The following is a 14,413-nucleotide window of genomic DNA, read 5'->3' as shown; positions in this document are numbered from 1 at the left end:
AAGGATCAGATGACATACTTTTGGAGAGTGGGGTTTTTTTTAATACAAGGCAATTATAAATTTAAAGTACATATTGCTTTTAAAAGTGGCAATAAAGTGATCTTAAGGTGTTCCTAGAAGGTTGAGAAGAGTGATTCTTAAAATGGCATTAGGCCATTATTTTTCCAAGTAAGGCATGGCGAAAAAAATTGTATCAGTTCTGCAAGGTCTTGGTCATTCAGCAGCAGGAGAAGGCTATTAACTATGAAGTTATTGTTGAAGAAGTAGGTATATAATAGTATGAAAACTGTGCAAAGTCCAATGCAAAGTAAAACTGCATGCAAAAGCTTTAAAGGATCGGAGAGGTAATCTGACAATTTGGCTTGTTTAGGCCTTATGAGTAAGTCTTCAGCACTCATTCTCTCATTTCCCTCTGGTAACTTTGGAGTAATTTGATACTGTACAGGTACCCCCCTAATATTTTCAGACTGTTCCGCGGGGTCTCTTATCGTTGTTTCTGTATCAGAATTGGTCCTTGCCAAATGAGAATCGGGCTTCTTCGTAGATAAATGAGGCTCTTTTCTTCTGGCTTGAATTACATTGGCCTGCTCGTTGCTTTCTCTACTCTGTAAGGCAGGTCCTGGTTTATCATCTTGCTGAAAAACCTTGATGGCATTATTCCTGTTTGTGCCTAGTTTTCGATTGATGTGTGCCAAGCTCCTGTTACGACTTTCTAATTTCTTAATCTTTTCCTCTTTCTCATTTATCAGGCTCATAACCACCTCCACATCTCTATCCAGTTCTTCCACCCATTTCTTGAGGGACTGCGATTTGTCTTTTATACTCCTGTTCAGGTCCTGAACAATGTTTCTTTCTTTTAACCGCATCTTATTTGGAGAATGCCGTTTTGCAGCTGTTTGACAGGCTTCATATCCCTGACTTAGATAATTCCCCATTCATCAACTTATGCGTGCCTGTTTAGGGAATATTGTGAAGGCAGCGGGAAGAGTAAGATATTTGTTCAGAATTCTTCCCTACTTATACCTTCACATCACTCTGATGTCATAATGATTAACCAACAGTACCATTCACTTGAAACTCTCAAAGCAGATAGATAGCAAAGGGAACTGTATGGAAATATGGGGTTAGCCATAAGTGGCAATATGTACTATCAGTCTGCAACTGGTAAGCATGTTGTTGAAGCCTGAGTATTTACTGATAGTTTCATATTTACAAACACACATGCACCTCTGATGGGCTTCTTTTTCACACATGCATCGTCTTCGCTTTCATGGCTTCTCTAGACACCTGATAAGGCATTGCCTCCATGTTATGATCAGTGGCGTAAGTCTCACTCTAAGGCCAATGAAGCACTGGTTAGAACACATAATCCCATCTACCATGTGGCAATAAAGGCAGCAAAGAAGTCTTGCTTCATGGCCTCTGCTACATCCTCAAATAATAGTCCAGCAAGTGACACTGACACAAAACCCCACACATACACTAAGTAGAAGAATAGAAGCATTACCACCTCACCCCACCCCACTCACCATCCCCCCTCTTTCCCCCTCTTTTCTTCCCAGTCTATTACTGCATGCAATACTAATGTCTCACAAAAAAATGAAACTGTTTATAGAAAACACAACTTGAAAAAAGAGACACTGCATATATATTTTGTAAACTAAGAATTTTTTAATAAAATATATTGTAATAATAATAATAATAATAATAATAATAATAATGATGGTGTTGGTGGAAACGGGCCTCGGGAGGCAGGGTAGACCTGCTCTGGTTGTTTGGCCTATCATTTTGAGGACAAAGTCCCTCCCTCTGAAGGTATGCAGTCCTTTCCCCAGTGCCGAGGGCCTTCTGGCGGTTCCCTCACTGCAAGAAGCCAAGTTACAGGGAACTAGGCAGAGGGCCTTCTCAGTAATGGTGCCCGCCCTGTGGAACTCCTTCCCACCAGATGTCAAAGAGAAAAACAACTATCAGACTTTTAGAAGACATCTGAAGGCAGCCCTGTTTAGGGAAGCTTTTAATGTTTAATAGACTATTGTATTTTAATATTCTGTTGGAAGCTGCCCAGAGTGGCTGGGGAAACCCAGCCAGATGGGCGGGGTATAAAGAATAAATTATTATTATTATTATTATTATTATTATTATTATTATTATTATTATTATTATCTCTGTCCCGAGGAGGCACAGTGTTTGTACCACATTGTGGTCCTCCAACGAAGTTGGCAGATTCAGGACAGTTGATACCAAGTGCCTTTATACACAGAGCATTGTTAAACTACAGGATTTGCTGCCACAAGATTACACCTGCCAACTTGAATAGCTCTGAAAGAGGATTAGACAAATTCGTGGAGGATAAACCAATCTGGGGAGACTAGACATGATATATTATCTCCAGTATCACAGACAACATGCCTCTGAAAACTAGTTGCTGAGGAACATGAGGAGGAGAGTGATGTTGAGCTCATGTGCTGCTTGTGGGGTTCCCATGGGCATCTGGTTGGCTTCACAGCATTCTCACATACTGGATGATGGGTGTTGGATAAGCCTTTGGTCTGAACCAGCAGGGCTGTTCTTTTAGGTAAGGTGTAAAGTTAAATTAAGTGTAGACCCGAACATGTAAAATGCAAATGTGGCAGGCTGGTGTTTCAAAATGTGTATTACACAGGTGCCACTTGTTGGGTTGCAGGTCTCCATTCAAAACCCCAATTTGCCTTCAGTAGCAGCAAAGACTTCTTGGTCATGTATAGACCACAAGACCAACCACTTACCAGAGTTGTAATGTGCTTAAAGAGAAAGCCAGAAACGCTATGGGTGTGTATGTGTGGAGTCTAATCATAATAAATTTGTACAAGATGTGATACGTTTCTTCAGTTGAAATATATTCATTGTCCAAAAAAATTTAGGGAACTGAAGCCAATTAATTCTGGGTTATTTTCCTCTTTTTATCAGCTTCTTGTTTAAAACCAATTAGAGGGGTATACAGAATTACAGAACTAGCAAGAAGATTATTCCAAAGGATCTTTAATGTCACTACAGATTCTTCTTTGCTTTTGTTACATAATCTCCTCCTTCTGGATGAGTTGTTCTTCCTCCATTTTATGCTGTTCTAGCATGAAATTACAAAGCCCTGTGCTGCAAATTAATTCCCTGTAGGCACATCGGGTGCATCAAATAAAGCCAATTCTGACCGGCTTCAAAAATCTGCCCTGAATAAATGCCTCCTGAAGAGCCCCTATCATCCCAACAGCACTCTGAGGGAAAAGCAGAAAGAAAGCAATGCTGAGGTCATGAGTCTCTATTTGTTTTTGTCACGCAGTGGTTCTCAACCTGTGGGTCCCCATATGTTGTTGGACTACAACTCCCATCATCCCTGAGCTCTGGCCTTGCTAGCTAGGGGTGATGGGAGTTGTAGTTCAACAACATCTGGGGCCCACAGGTTGAGAAAGGCTGGTAGAGGCTCCTGGGATTTCTGATTTCACTTCTGAAGCAAGCTGTGGAATCTTCCAGTAGCAATGTAAAAGTGTTTTCACACATGAAGGTTAAAGCAGGTTTTGCCTTGAGCCATTTGTAATTCAAATAGAAACCAAAAAGCACATATTAATTATAAATGCCTATATTTCACCTTATTACCAACAATTTGATTTAATATTTGATTTGGGTTAATATTTGTATTATGCTTTTCCAACAACACGTGTTGAACTCAGTGAGGGCTTGTCCACACTGGAATTGACTGTGTGTTTATAGCTGTTTGTGTTCCCATATAATTTGCATAGTCCATATGATTTTACCTTCAAACAACACCAGCCTTGTTGTTTCTCTCCTGTAAATTTGGGTTTACCCACTACAGGAATAATCTGATAAACTGGGGAAAACCGGGTTCTGCTGCACCTGGGGTCACTTCAATGTTTCCAATTCTTTTCCATTTGTTGCTCATAACTATTTCCCATGTGCTGTGGAAGATGAAGTTTTTTCTTTCTTTCGATCCCTCAGATTTGCACAGAAAGCTGCACAACAAAAATTACAATTGCCTGTTTGCTTTTGCACAGTTCTTGGGTGGTTTGTTTTTGTTTTTTAAAAGCATAGCTATAATAATAATAATTTATTATTTATACCCTGCCCATCTGGCTGGGCCTCCCCAGCCACTCTGGGCGGCTTCCATAAAAACCAAAAATACAGTGAAATATCACACGTTAAAAACTTCCCTGAACAGGGCTGCCTTAAGATGTCTTCTGAATGTCAGGTAGTTGTTTATCGCTTTGACATCTGCTGGAAGGGCGTTCCACAGGGCGGGCGCCACTACCGAGAAGGCCCTCTGCCTGGTTCCCTGTAGCTTTGCTTCTCGCAATGAGGGAACCGCCAGAAGGCCCTCGGCGCTGGACCTCAGCGTCCGGGCAGAATGATGGGGGTGGAGATGCTCCTTCAGGTATACTGGACCGAGGCCGTTTAGGGCTTTAAAGGTCAGCACCAACACTTTGAATTGTGCTCGGAAACGTACTGGGAGCCAATGTCTGCACACAGGCCCTGTCAGTACTTCATTGGCATTACAGACATGACAAATTAGGAGGCGGGGACAAACATGAAAAGGGAGCACCTACTGACATGAACAGGAAAGACCAAAGTTGCTTCTTATATACAAATTCAAATTTATCTGGGTATGGTCTACTCTGGTCTAATTCACATGGGAGGAAAATTAATTACCGGTAACAGCTAAATAATGTTCAAATGTGGATAAACCCTGACTTGTTCACATAAATATTGAGAAACAGACTCAATATTTAAGACCCAAGACCCAATATTTAATATACAATACCATTTTTTCTATGCTAACATTTGAGGTGGCTGAGGTGACAGCAAGAAGAGATTATTTCTAACAAGAAGGGTAGAAATCTGACTTATACAAGGACCCTATTACTACCATTAGTAGTTAGCATAGGGGTTTTATTTTATCCAAATGAATATTTAATGTTAACGAACTGCTTCAGTAAGAGAGTTTCCTAGACCCAAAGACATATTTTTTCATTATGCCCCAGTGTGTAGGCTCATACCCTTCAACATTTCTCCAATGAAAATAGATAGGGACATCCTAAGGAAAAGTGGGACATTCCAGGATCAAATCAGAAACTGGGACGGCTTCTCAAAATCAGGTACGTCCCTGGAAAACAGGGATATAGGCTCAGTGCAAAACAAGCAGAACTGTAGCCCTCATTTTGGGGAAACCTTGGACTGCCCAATGGAAAAACAGAATTGGAAGGGTCTTATAGTCCAGCCTCAGCTCAGTGTCAGAGCCAGCCTCCCTGACAGACGGCCATTCCATCTTTGCAGAAGGGCCTCCTGAAAATGCCTGCCTCCTACTGAGACAACTTCCATTTCCAGCAGTTGGTTAGTTTGGAGTATTTATACTCTGCCTGCTAAGCAAAGTTCATGAGGCAACCTACAGTATATTTAAAATACACTAAGATAAAAAAGATTTACATAATCATAAAAAGTGCAAAAAAATCTTTTCCCTGGCCCAGAAATGGCTGCCAGAGTACCTGAATAAGTAATGTGGAGTATGAATGGTCCATACCCAGGAACTCCATAGGTCCAGTTCAGAAAGGAGTAGGGGGCATAGCTGTCAACTTACAGATTTGAAAACAAGGGACCAGCAGCCTCGAAAATAAGGGATCAGCAGCCAAAATAAGGGATTTTCCGAACGCAGGTATGAGCCCCTCTGAGCCAAAGGCAGAAAACCCAGCCAACAGCTAAATGAAGCCTCAAGAGTGATTCCCACAGCGCAGCAACCCAGCAAAGGGGATGCAGCAAGGAAAACCACCGTCATCTCTCTGCTGGGAAGCGCTGAGCAAAGGCGAGTCCCCAGGCAACGCGGCTAATTTGATCGGCACAAGGCATGCAAGCTCCACCCCCCAGTTGTTTTTAGACACCTTATTGGGTGAGCAACGCAGCCAAGCAACACAGTTGGAGCCTCCCTCCTCCCTGGCCAGCAGGGAGGGAGGGAGAGGAGCTGCTTCCTTTGAAACCCGGGAAATTTAAGGGACAGCATCAATAAGGGACAGCAGCGGGACACAGCGCTGGGATAAGGGACTTTTCTGCCAAATAAGGGACAGTTGACAGCTATGCTAGGGGGCAGATTGTACAATGGCCTTATGCAGCTCTCATTTTCTTCTGTGCATGAAGGAGGCGGCATGCGAGAACACACACTCTCCTCCACCATTCAGTTAGGCGAGTGTGTGCACTGGCCCTTAGGCACAGTGTATTGAAAGCTCCTGAACCACATTACCTGAACACCCTTTCAGAAGGTAGAGAAAGGGAGGTGCAAGTTCCAGGATGAGGAGGAAGAAATAGTACGTTAACATAATAAAAGGAAAAGGAGTTTCATCTTGAAAGGCTAGAGGAAAAGGGCACTGTTCAAAATAATGGCTAGTGTCCCAAACTGGGAAGGAAATGCATTCTCCAAGGGACTGCTGGTGCAAGGTAAAAAATAATCACCAGCCTGGCATCTCCTTGGGCTCCTTGCCAAGAAGAGAAGCCATTAGCTGTGCCTCCCAGCTCCTTCCCCTAAACGATATGAGCACATTTAACCAAATTAATCCCTTGAGTTGGTAGAGTTAGACACAGAGGTGACTGTGGAGCCTGCTTTCTTTGTGGGAGTTAGTCATTGTAAAAGGAACTGTGGAAATGCATAGCAAATGACTATCTGAGGACTTCTTTTTCTATTTTTTATTTTTTAAAGTACAGTGGTACCTTGGTTCTCAAATGCCTTGGTACTCAGCTTGGAACCCAAACACTGCAAACCCAGAAGTAAGTGTTCCGGTTTGTGAACCTTTTTCGGAATCTGAACATGCTCCGTTTTGAGTGTTACGCTTCCAGTTTGAGTGCCACACTTCCTTTTTGAGTGTTATGCTGAGGTCTGTCTGTTTTTGCTATTTATTTTGCATTTTTGTGGCTCTTTTTTGTTGTTTTTTTGTGACTGTGCGGAACCCAGTTCAGCTACTAATTGACTGTGTGACTGCAGTACATTGTTTATTGCTTTCATTTTATGGATCAGTGGTCTCATTAGATAGTACAATTCATGTTAATTGCTGTTTTAGGGGTTGTTTTTAAAAGTCTGGAACAGATTAATCCATTTTACATTAATTTCTGTGGGAAAGTGCACCTTGGTTTTGGAATGCTTTGGTTTTGGAATGGACTTCCAGAACGGATTAAGTTTGAGAACCAAGGCACCACCACTGTATCATCCCCGTGGCTGTTTCACACAAATGGAACGTCCAACTGATAAACTAGACCTGGATCCGTCCTTCAGTTAATTTCATGCTCCTTTTGCATTGGACTGATAATCAAAATAATAATCATGATGATAATGATAACAATAATAATCTCTCTGTGTTAATCAGTCCAGGAATCTTAGATGTAATTTGGGATTGGGTGATTGCCGCTGATTGTGTGTTTGTTGCATGTTCTAAAGGAATGCTTATGCTTTACAGTTGAGAAGCATTTTTCAGAACTAATGTTTAAATCCTCAAAAAAGGAAAAAAGGAAAAAGCAGGTAACCCTAAGAAATCTCTCTCTCTCTTTAAAAAAATTAGATTCAAAGCTTCTCCACATCCATTCAAAGAGCAGCAGGAGGGAGTATCAAACAGAAGATCTTGTACTTCTCTGTGTTAGCTTTTTAAAAAATCACATTCAGCATTTGACCCAGGCTATCAGAAAGCAATTAAAAGGTTCTGTTTCAGCTCCCCTCATCTTGCTCTGATTTACACTCAGTTTTATCTACCCCCCCCCCACTTTTTTTGCCCAGTAGCATAATCTGCTTTTTCACAAACCTGCTACGAATATGTAATAGATGCATTTTCTCTTGGTGGATTGGTATTCAGCACAGCAGTCTGAGTTCTAGCTCCATTTGGTCATCCTTGCAATAAACATGTCCTTTAAAAAAATCAGCGATAGAATGGTTTTAGAATGTTGCTAATTGCATTTAATTTACCAACATCTTCCTCAAGCATCTCATCAATTTGACTGTTCAAACTGCTAATGCTAATAATAGCTTCTATATGTCTCCACTCAACCTATCATAGACCCTTAATTCTCTGTGCTGCCTCCTTCGCACAGGAAGTGAGTGGGAGATTCAGAGGGAGAAAAACATCGTGCCAGAGCTCCCGCTTCATATTGCAGTCATTCCACACAGGTGGGTTATGTGCATGAATACCACAGCAGCTTGATGGGGCAGGTCATTGGGGGGTGGGGTTCATTCAAACACTGCCTTCCCTCCCAGCATCTGATTGTTGCCTGAACCAAGCTGGATTAGGGCAACCATCTACCCCCAAAAAGTTCTACAAAGTTCCACAGCTTTGATTGCATCTCATTTTGCTGTTCCTAGCCATTTAGACCAGGCTTCCTCAACCTCAGCCCTCCAGATGTTTTTGGCCTACAACTCCCATGATTCCTAGCTAGCAGGACCGGTGGTCAAGGATGATGGGAACTGTAGTCTCAAAACATCTGGAGGGCTGAGGTTGAGGAAGCCTGATTTAGACAATGGCCAGACATTCATATTTCAGCTTAATAAGCTAAGATATGAACAATGCTTGTGTCTGCACATGCTTCCTCTTCCTTTTTTACTATGTAGTGGTAAGCCAGAAGAGTTCAACTAACCATTGTGTCCCATTGCATGTAGATTAGGAAACTATGGTTACAAGCTGCAGAACATCTGAGCCAGGACAAAGACTCTCTGAGGCAGTTAGTAGGGCAGAGAGACAGGAAGACAAGGGAGAAGTATTGAACCAACAGGGGAGCTCTTCAGCCAGGTAGTAAGAGTTAAAGCAAGGGGTTTGGTGAGAGAGGTGTTGCTGCAACAATAGGAGGACTTATAATACCTGGGCTCTGTTGCTTCCTGGAGCCCTGGTAGGTCTACTTCTGGTAACAGTTATGTGTGCAAGGAACCTTATAAGCACTCAGATCTATGATGTGGAAGGACCTGTGCTTTAAAGTGAGGTTTCTTTAAAAAAAAACTTCTGGCAGCAGGTTCTAGTCCAGCTCTGTTCCTAGAATTTTTGCAGTATGTATGCATTGTCCTATTTTAAGCGGGTGTGCAGCAATGCAGGACGATGGTTGCAAAACTCCAATTTCAGCCTATTTAATGGAATGTGTTTGATGGCTGTGTCACTGAGTTCCCATTCATGACTGAGGTTCTGGAGTCACTACTTGGATGCAATGGGGCAAGAAACCCATTCTCTTGTCCAGTGAAGCTGGAGAGTAATGAGCCAGGGTGGTTCTGCCTGTGAAGGCAATTGCCTGGTTGTTGCCTGGGCCTTTGCACTTGCAAAGTACCCTCAGGGGCAGATTCCATTGCTTATACATTTATATTGAACATTGGCCCAAAACAAAACCAGCATTTTTTGTGGGGGGGTTTTCAGGGGAGGCATCAATAACTCTGCCCTAATTCTCTACTTACATGCAGTTTGGCTACATCACGTAGGACAGGTCTAAAGTACTAATGTAGCACTGTAAATGATTATTTGTTGCTGGAAATCTGTTCTCTCCAAACAGTAGTTCACAAGATTAAATCCAAGCACTTCAGCTTAAGTCGACGATGAGTAGAGCTCACCTCAGATGCATTAGGAGCCAGTCATTTCAAAAGCCTTTCTTTTCTTGGTTTTGACTTAGCCAGTGCTTCAAGAGAGCCTCATCTCATAATCATTGGCTGATCAGCTTGACCTCCTTTATTCTAGCTTTAGTTGAACTGTTAAGAATGGAATTAATTCCTCATCTTAAACAACTAATCCCTGGGCCTCTCTACAACAAGCACCATATGAACTATCAGTATCCATATACAGTAACCCAGGGCAACCTGTAATTTGGCAGGTAGATTTTCTGTGCCCCGAATATTAGCATCCTCTGTTAAAACTGTGACGCAAACAATTGTGCAAATGCTAGTGAAATAATGGGCAGATCCTTTAGCAGTTATCATGCTTCTAACTGTACAAACACTTCCACAGGTGGAACAGCAGGACCCCCCCCCCCATTTTTTCCTCATGCAAAGCTGTACCACAAGCTGAGAAGTAGCCCTTCTGTGAGCAAGAGATTCCTCCCACATCCAGAACAGCACCTTTGAATCCAACCCACTACTTCCTTTTCCTACCTGTACAATGAGTGTTTCCAAGCTTTGACATTTTGATGGCAGCGGAAAATGTCACTATTTTGAATTGTGATCCCTGTACAAATGAAAGCAAAGCATCCAGGAGGCAGGGGGATCCAGTACAATTATTTTGACAACATGGTCTTGCAGACATAAATATATAAACTCTGAATTCAGCTATATGTCAGTTAAATACCTGCTACTTTTCTTATAGCACAAGACTCGAATAAAATGCTAACGCCCCTAGCATTTTTCTAGATTTTCATCTTCATTGTGTTCTGCTGGCTTGTGGACTGCAGCAAAAAGGGAACCAATATACCAAGGTTTCCTCAAATGCACTGGACTTTAATTAATCATAAGCCATCTGAAGACAGCTGCTACTCCATTTATGGAGCATCACTAAATGGGATTATTAGTACAATTATCAGTGTTGATAATGTGTCAAAACACATAATTTTTCTGGGCATGGTTCAGACCTGTACCATAGCTACTTCTTCAGCCTCCTCTGTTTCGAAAACTGCAGTTCCCATTGTTGCTTCTCTCCAGTTCCAAATAACCTGCCTGATGCCAGAACTCCTGAATCTTGACTCCTGCAGTCTGTTGCCTGCTACCAAACCTTTACTCTTATTTGACTGAATAAAGATATCTTTCTTAATTACATGGAAGGGCCTCTCTCTGCATTACTTTTCAGTGTATCATTTGATCTAATGGAATTCACACAAATTGTGTGCTGTAGTTTAGCTTTCCTAGTGTATCCTTGTCTATTCCAGAGCATAACTTTAGCTTAAAATTGCACCTTTTGTTTTTAGTCCTAAAAAGCTCAGACAGACAGACTAATTGCTATGTAGATTTTCCTAAGGTTTTTTTTTTGCCACATAATTATTAAGGCATTGCACTCAGCACCAGCAACTTAATTGTCTTTAGTATTGCTGCTGTCACAAGCTTGAAGGCAAATGATTAATAAAACACAATTATTTACATTGTAATGTCAGCATTTTAATTAAACTGAAAATGCAGTTCATTTGCTTTTTGCCATGGGGCTGATTTCGTTTTAAACAAAAAATTAAGGTCAGCTCTTAAAATCAATCACTCTCCCCTGCCCGACTTAATTGCAAGTTAGAGAGATGGATCTCTTGTCATCTCTACAAATCTTTGGCCCCACTGATGACAAATGACTTCAGCAGGCTGGCCTTCGCACTCCTGAGTTTTCTCAAGCCAATGAAACACTTCACATCTGATGTACTGAAATATTTTTTGTTATTCTGATATCTTTAAATATCATGGGTGATATCCAATGTTAGTCCAGGAGTGGACCTCCCTTGCGCTTAAATTATTTGACTTAAATGGATCTACTTGTGAGTATGATGAACATTGGTTGCCACCCTATTCATTTGTGTTTAGTATGCTATTGTAAGCAAGCCTGCCCCAACGTATTAACACTGCCATATTGACCTCCAAATGAGAGAAGGTTCTCAGTACCAAGCATAATACAACTAGAAGCATACCTGGGATCCTTTGTTTTCTCAGCACACACCCCACCCCTGAAAAATAATCACTTTGCTGCGGTAGCCACATTAGAAATTACTATATTTTATAAAACCCATATACGTGAAGTGTATGGAGTGTGAGCAAGGCCAGGAGGAAGGGCGAACAAAATCAGATGCCTTAGAAAAGCATTATATAATGTGTGGACGCGGTACAAAGACTTACTGGAAAGTAAAACTCCCAGGTGGTTGTCACCAATGGAAGCTAAGGAGGTGAAAAAACTTAATATGGACTCTAAATGGCCAAAATATTCTGAAATTTTAGAATATGACGGTGAAAAGGTTAAATTACAGAGTTATGAGAAATTAAAGTCCAAAGTACGAGATTGGTTGCATTACCATCAGATAAATGAGACATTTAAACAGGACAGGAAAATAGGATTTCAGAAGGAGAGGTCAAAGTTAGAAACAGAATTGTTAGAACCCAATACTAAGAATCTGTCAAGAATGTATAACTTGCTGTTGAAATGGAATACACAGGATGAAACGGTGAAATCAGCTATGATTAAATGGGCACAAGATATCGGTCATGACATTATGTTTGCGGACTGGGAACAGTTATGGACCACTGGTGTTAAATTTACGGCATGTAATGCCTTAAAAGAAAACATAATGAAAATGATCTACAGGTGGTACATGACCCCAGTCAAGCTTGCAAAAATTTATCATCTGCCCAATAATAAATGCTGGAAATGTAATGAGACTGAAGGTACCTTCTACCACCTCTGGTGGACCTGCCCGAGGATTAAAGCCTTTTGGGAAATGATCTATAATGAAATTAAGAAAGTCCTTAAGTGGACCTTTCCTAAGAAACCTGAGGCTTTTCTCCTGGGCATGGTGGGCCAATTGGTGTTGAAGAAGGATAGGACGTTTTTTATGTACGCCACCACAGCAGCAAGAATCCTTCTGGCAAAGTATTGGAAGACGCAAGAACTACCTACTCTGGAAGAATGGCAGACAAAGGTGATTGACTTTATGGGACTGGCAGAGATGACCGGCAGAATCCGTGACCAGGGGAAAGAGACAGTGGAAGAGGATTGGAAGAAATTCAAAATATATCTTAAAAACTGTTGTAAAGTTGAGGAGTGTTAAGATGTCAAGCAATAAGAAAAAGAGAACTACAGCTGTAACTAATAAGTTAAAGAAAATTTAATGAAAGGGAATCAAGAAGTTAATTGACTGGAGGAGTTGCTAAAGAAATGTAAAACAAGGATGCAGCGAAAGGGAGGTATGGGGAAGTCAGGGGAAAGAAGGTACATGAAAATAAGAGTATGAAATTATACATGTTTAAATGTTTGTATGTCTTTGTTTTGTGCTTTGTTTGTTTTTTATTATGTGTTTGGAAAATGAATAAAAAATTATTTAAAAAAACAAAAACAAAATCAGATGCCTTTCTGCCACAGTGCAGAAGGACAGGAACCTTGTCAGGTGTTTGATCTCGCCACGACAACAGCGTCATGTCGCAACACACATATATGTCATACACTCCATAGTCTCCAATGGTTTACCTTTATACCGCCTTGCCATTTCTCCTATTGCTCAGCTCCCAGCTCTTGTCTAAACTTGCAACCTTACACAAGTAACTGGAGACAGGATTCTGGGGATATTTTTGTGCACGTGCCCATCCCTCCCAGGCCTGCACCCCCAATGGGGGCTGATTTTGCCAACCCCTGGGTACACCTACTGTATCAATACAGTGATCCTGATGCAGCGAAACACTTGTGAAACCAGGTCCCCTTGTCTGCTATGGAGAGCTGTGAAATTCAAATACAAGCTGTACAGTGCCATAGCTGGCATTGGCATAACCCTGCCTGTGCTCAACATAGCTAGCTATTGGATCACAGCTGATACCTGTCTTTATGTAGATAGAGGGTGCCTCAGGGCTCTTAGTATTTTGCAGGAGGGCAAGGCATTGAAAAGTGTGAGCTGAAGGAATGAATGAGGAGAAGACGTATAAAGCACACTGCAAGCAAATCAGGATGACTTGGGGATGAATCTCACTGTCATGTAGCTGCCCTGTAAGCAAGTTGGAACAAATGTCCAGTAAAGATTGGACATAGTCTAACCACTGTGTAAGCTTTTTGCAAGCAAATCAGGATGAATGCTGAAGAAACATGTTGTCCAGAAAAGCCCAGACACAGTGCACAGGCAAAGCCACAGTGCACATACCAAAGAAGAGCAAGGTAGGGGAGGGGAGATGGGGGGGAATGGAAAGGTAGATTTGTTCAAGTTAATATTTCTAATTTATTCTACTGCATAGCTCCATGCTATCTCACATATGGGACGCGGGTGGCGCTGTGGGTAAAACCTCAGCCCCTAGGACTTGCCGATCGCATGGTCGGCGGTTCGAATCCCCACGGCGGGGTGAGCTCCCGTTGCTCGGTCCCTGCTCCTGCCCACCTAGCAGTTCGAAAGCACCCTTAAGTGCAAGTAGATAAATAGGGACCGCTTTCTAGCGGGAAGGTAAACGGCGTTTCTGTGTGCTGCAGGCTTTGTCACGCTGGCCACGTGACCCGGAAGTGTCTTCGGACAGCGCTGCCCCCAGCCTCTTAAGCGAGATGGGAGGCAACCCCAGAGTCGGTCACGACTGGCCCGTATGGGCAGGGGTACCTTTACCTTTACCTTTATCTCACATATGTGCTACAGGAAGCATATACACTGGCATTTGCCTAAGCTTAGTTTGTTGGAGAATGTCCTTGACCTTCAACAGATAAACTTAGGAATCACATCATTCCCTGTGCTG

At 42.0% G+C, this 14,413-nt stretch overlaps 1 long non-coding RNA gene across 1 annotated transcript; it reads left to right on the top strand.

Annotated features, from left to right (window-relative positions):
• The first annotated feature begins 1,065 nt into the window (after positions 1-1,065).
• LOC309366230 lies at positions 1,066-10,791 on the top strand. The gene is made up of 3 exons (XR_014166595.1): positions 1,066-1,164; positions 8,070-8,179; positions 9,987-10,791. It is a non-coding gene; the product is annotated as an uncharacterized lncRNA (long non-coding RNA).
• Positions 10,792-14,413: the final 3,622 nt, after the last annotated feature.

This window comes from Podarcis melisellensis (genome assembly GCF_964234715.1).
Source record: "Podarcis melisellensis genome assembly, chromosome: 1".
Taxonomy (NCBI): domain Eukaryota; kingdom Metazoa; phylum Chordata; class Lepidosauria; order Squamata; family Lacertidae; genus Podarcis; species Podarcis melisellensis.
Note: the sequence above shows the minus strand (reverse complement) of the source record. Positions and strands in the feature narration are given on the sequence as shown.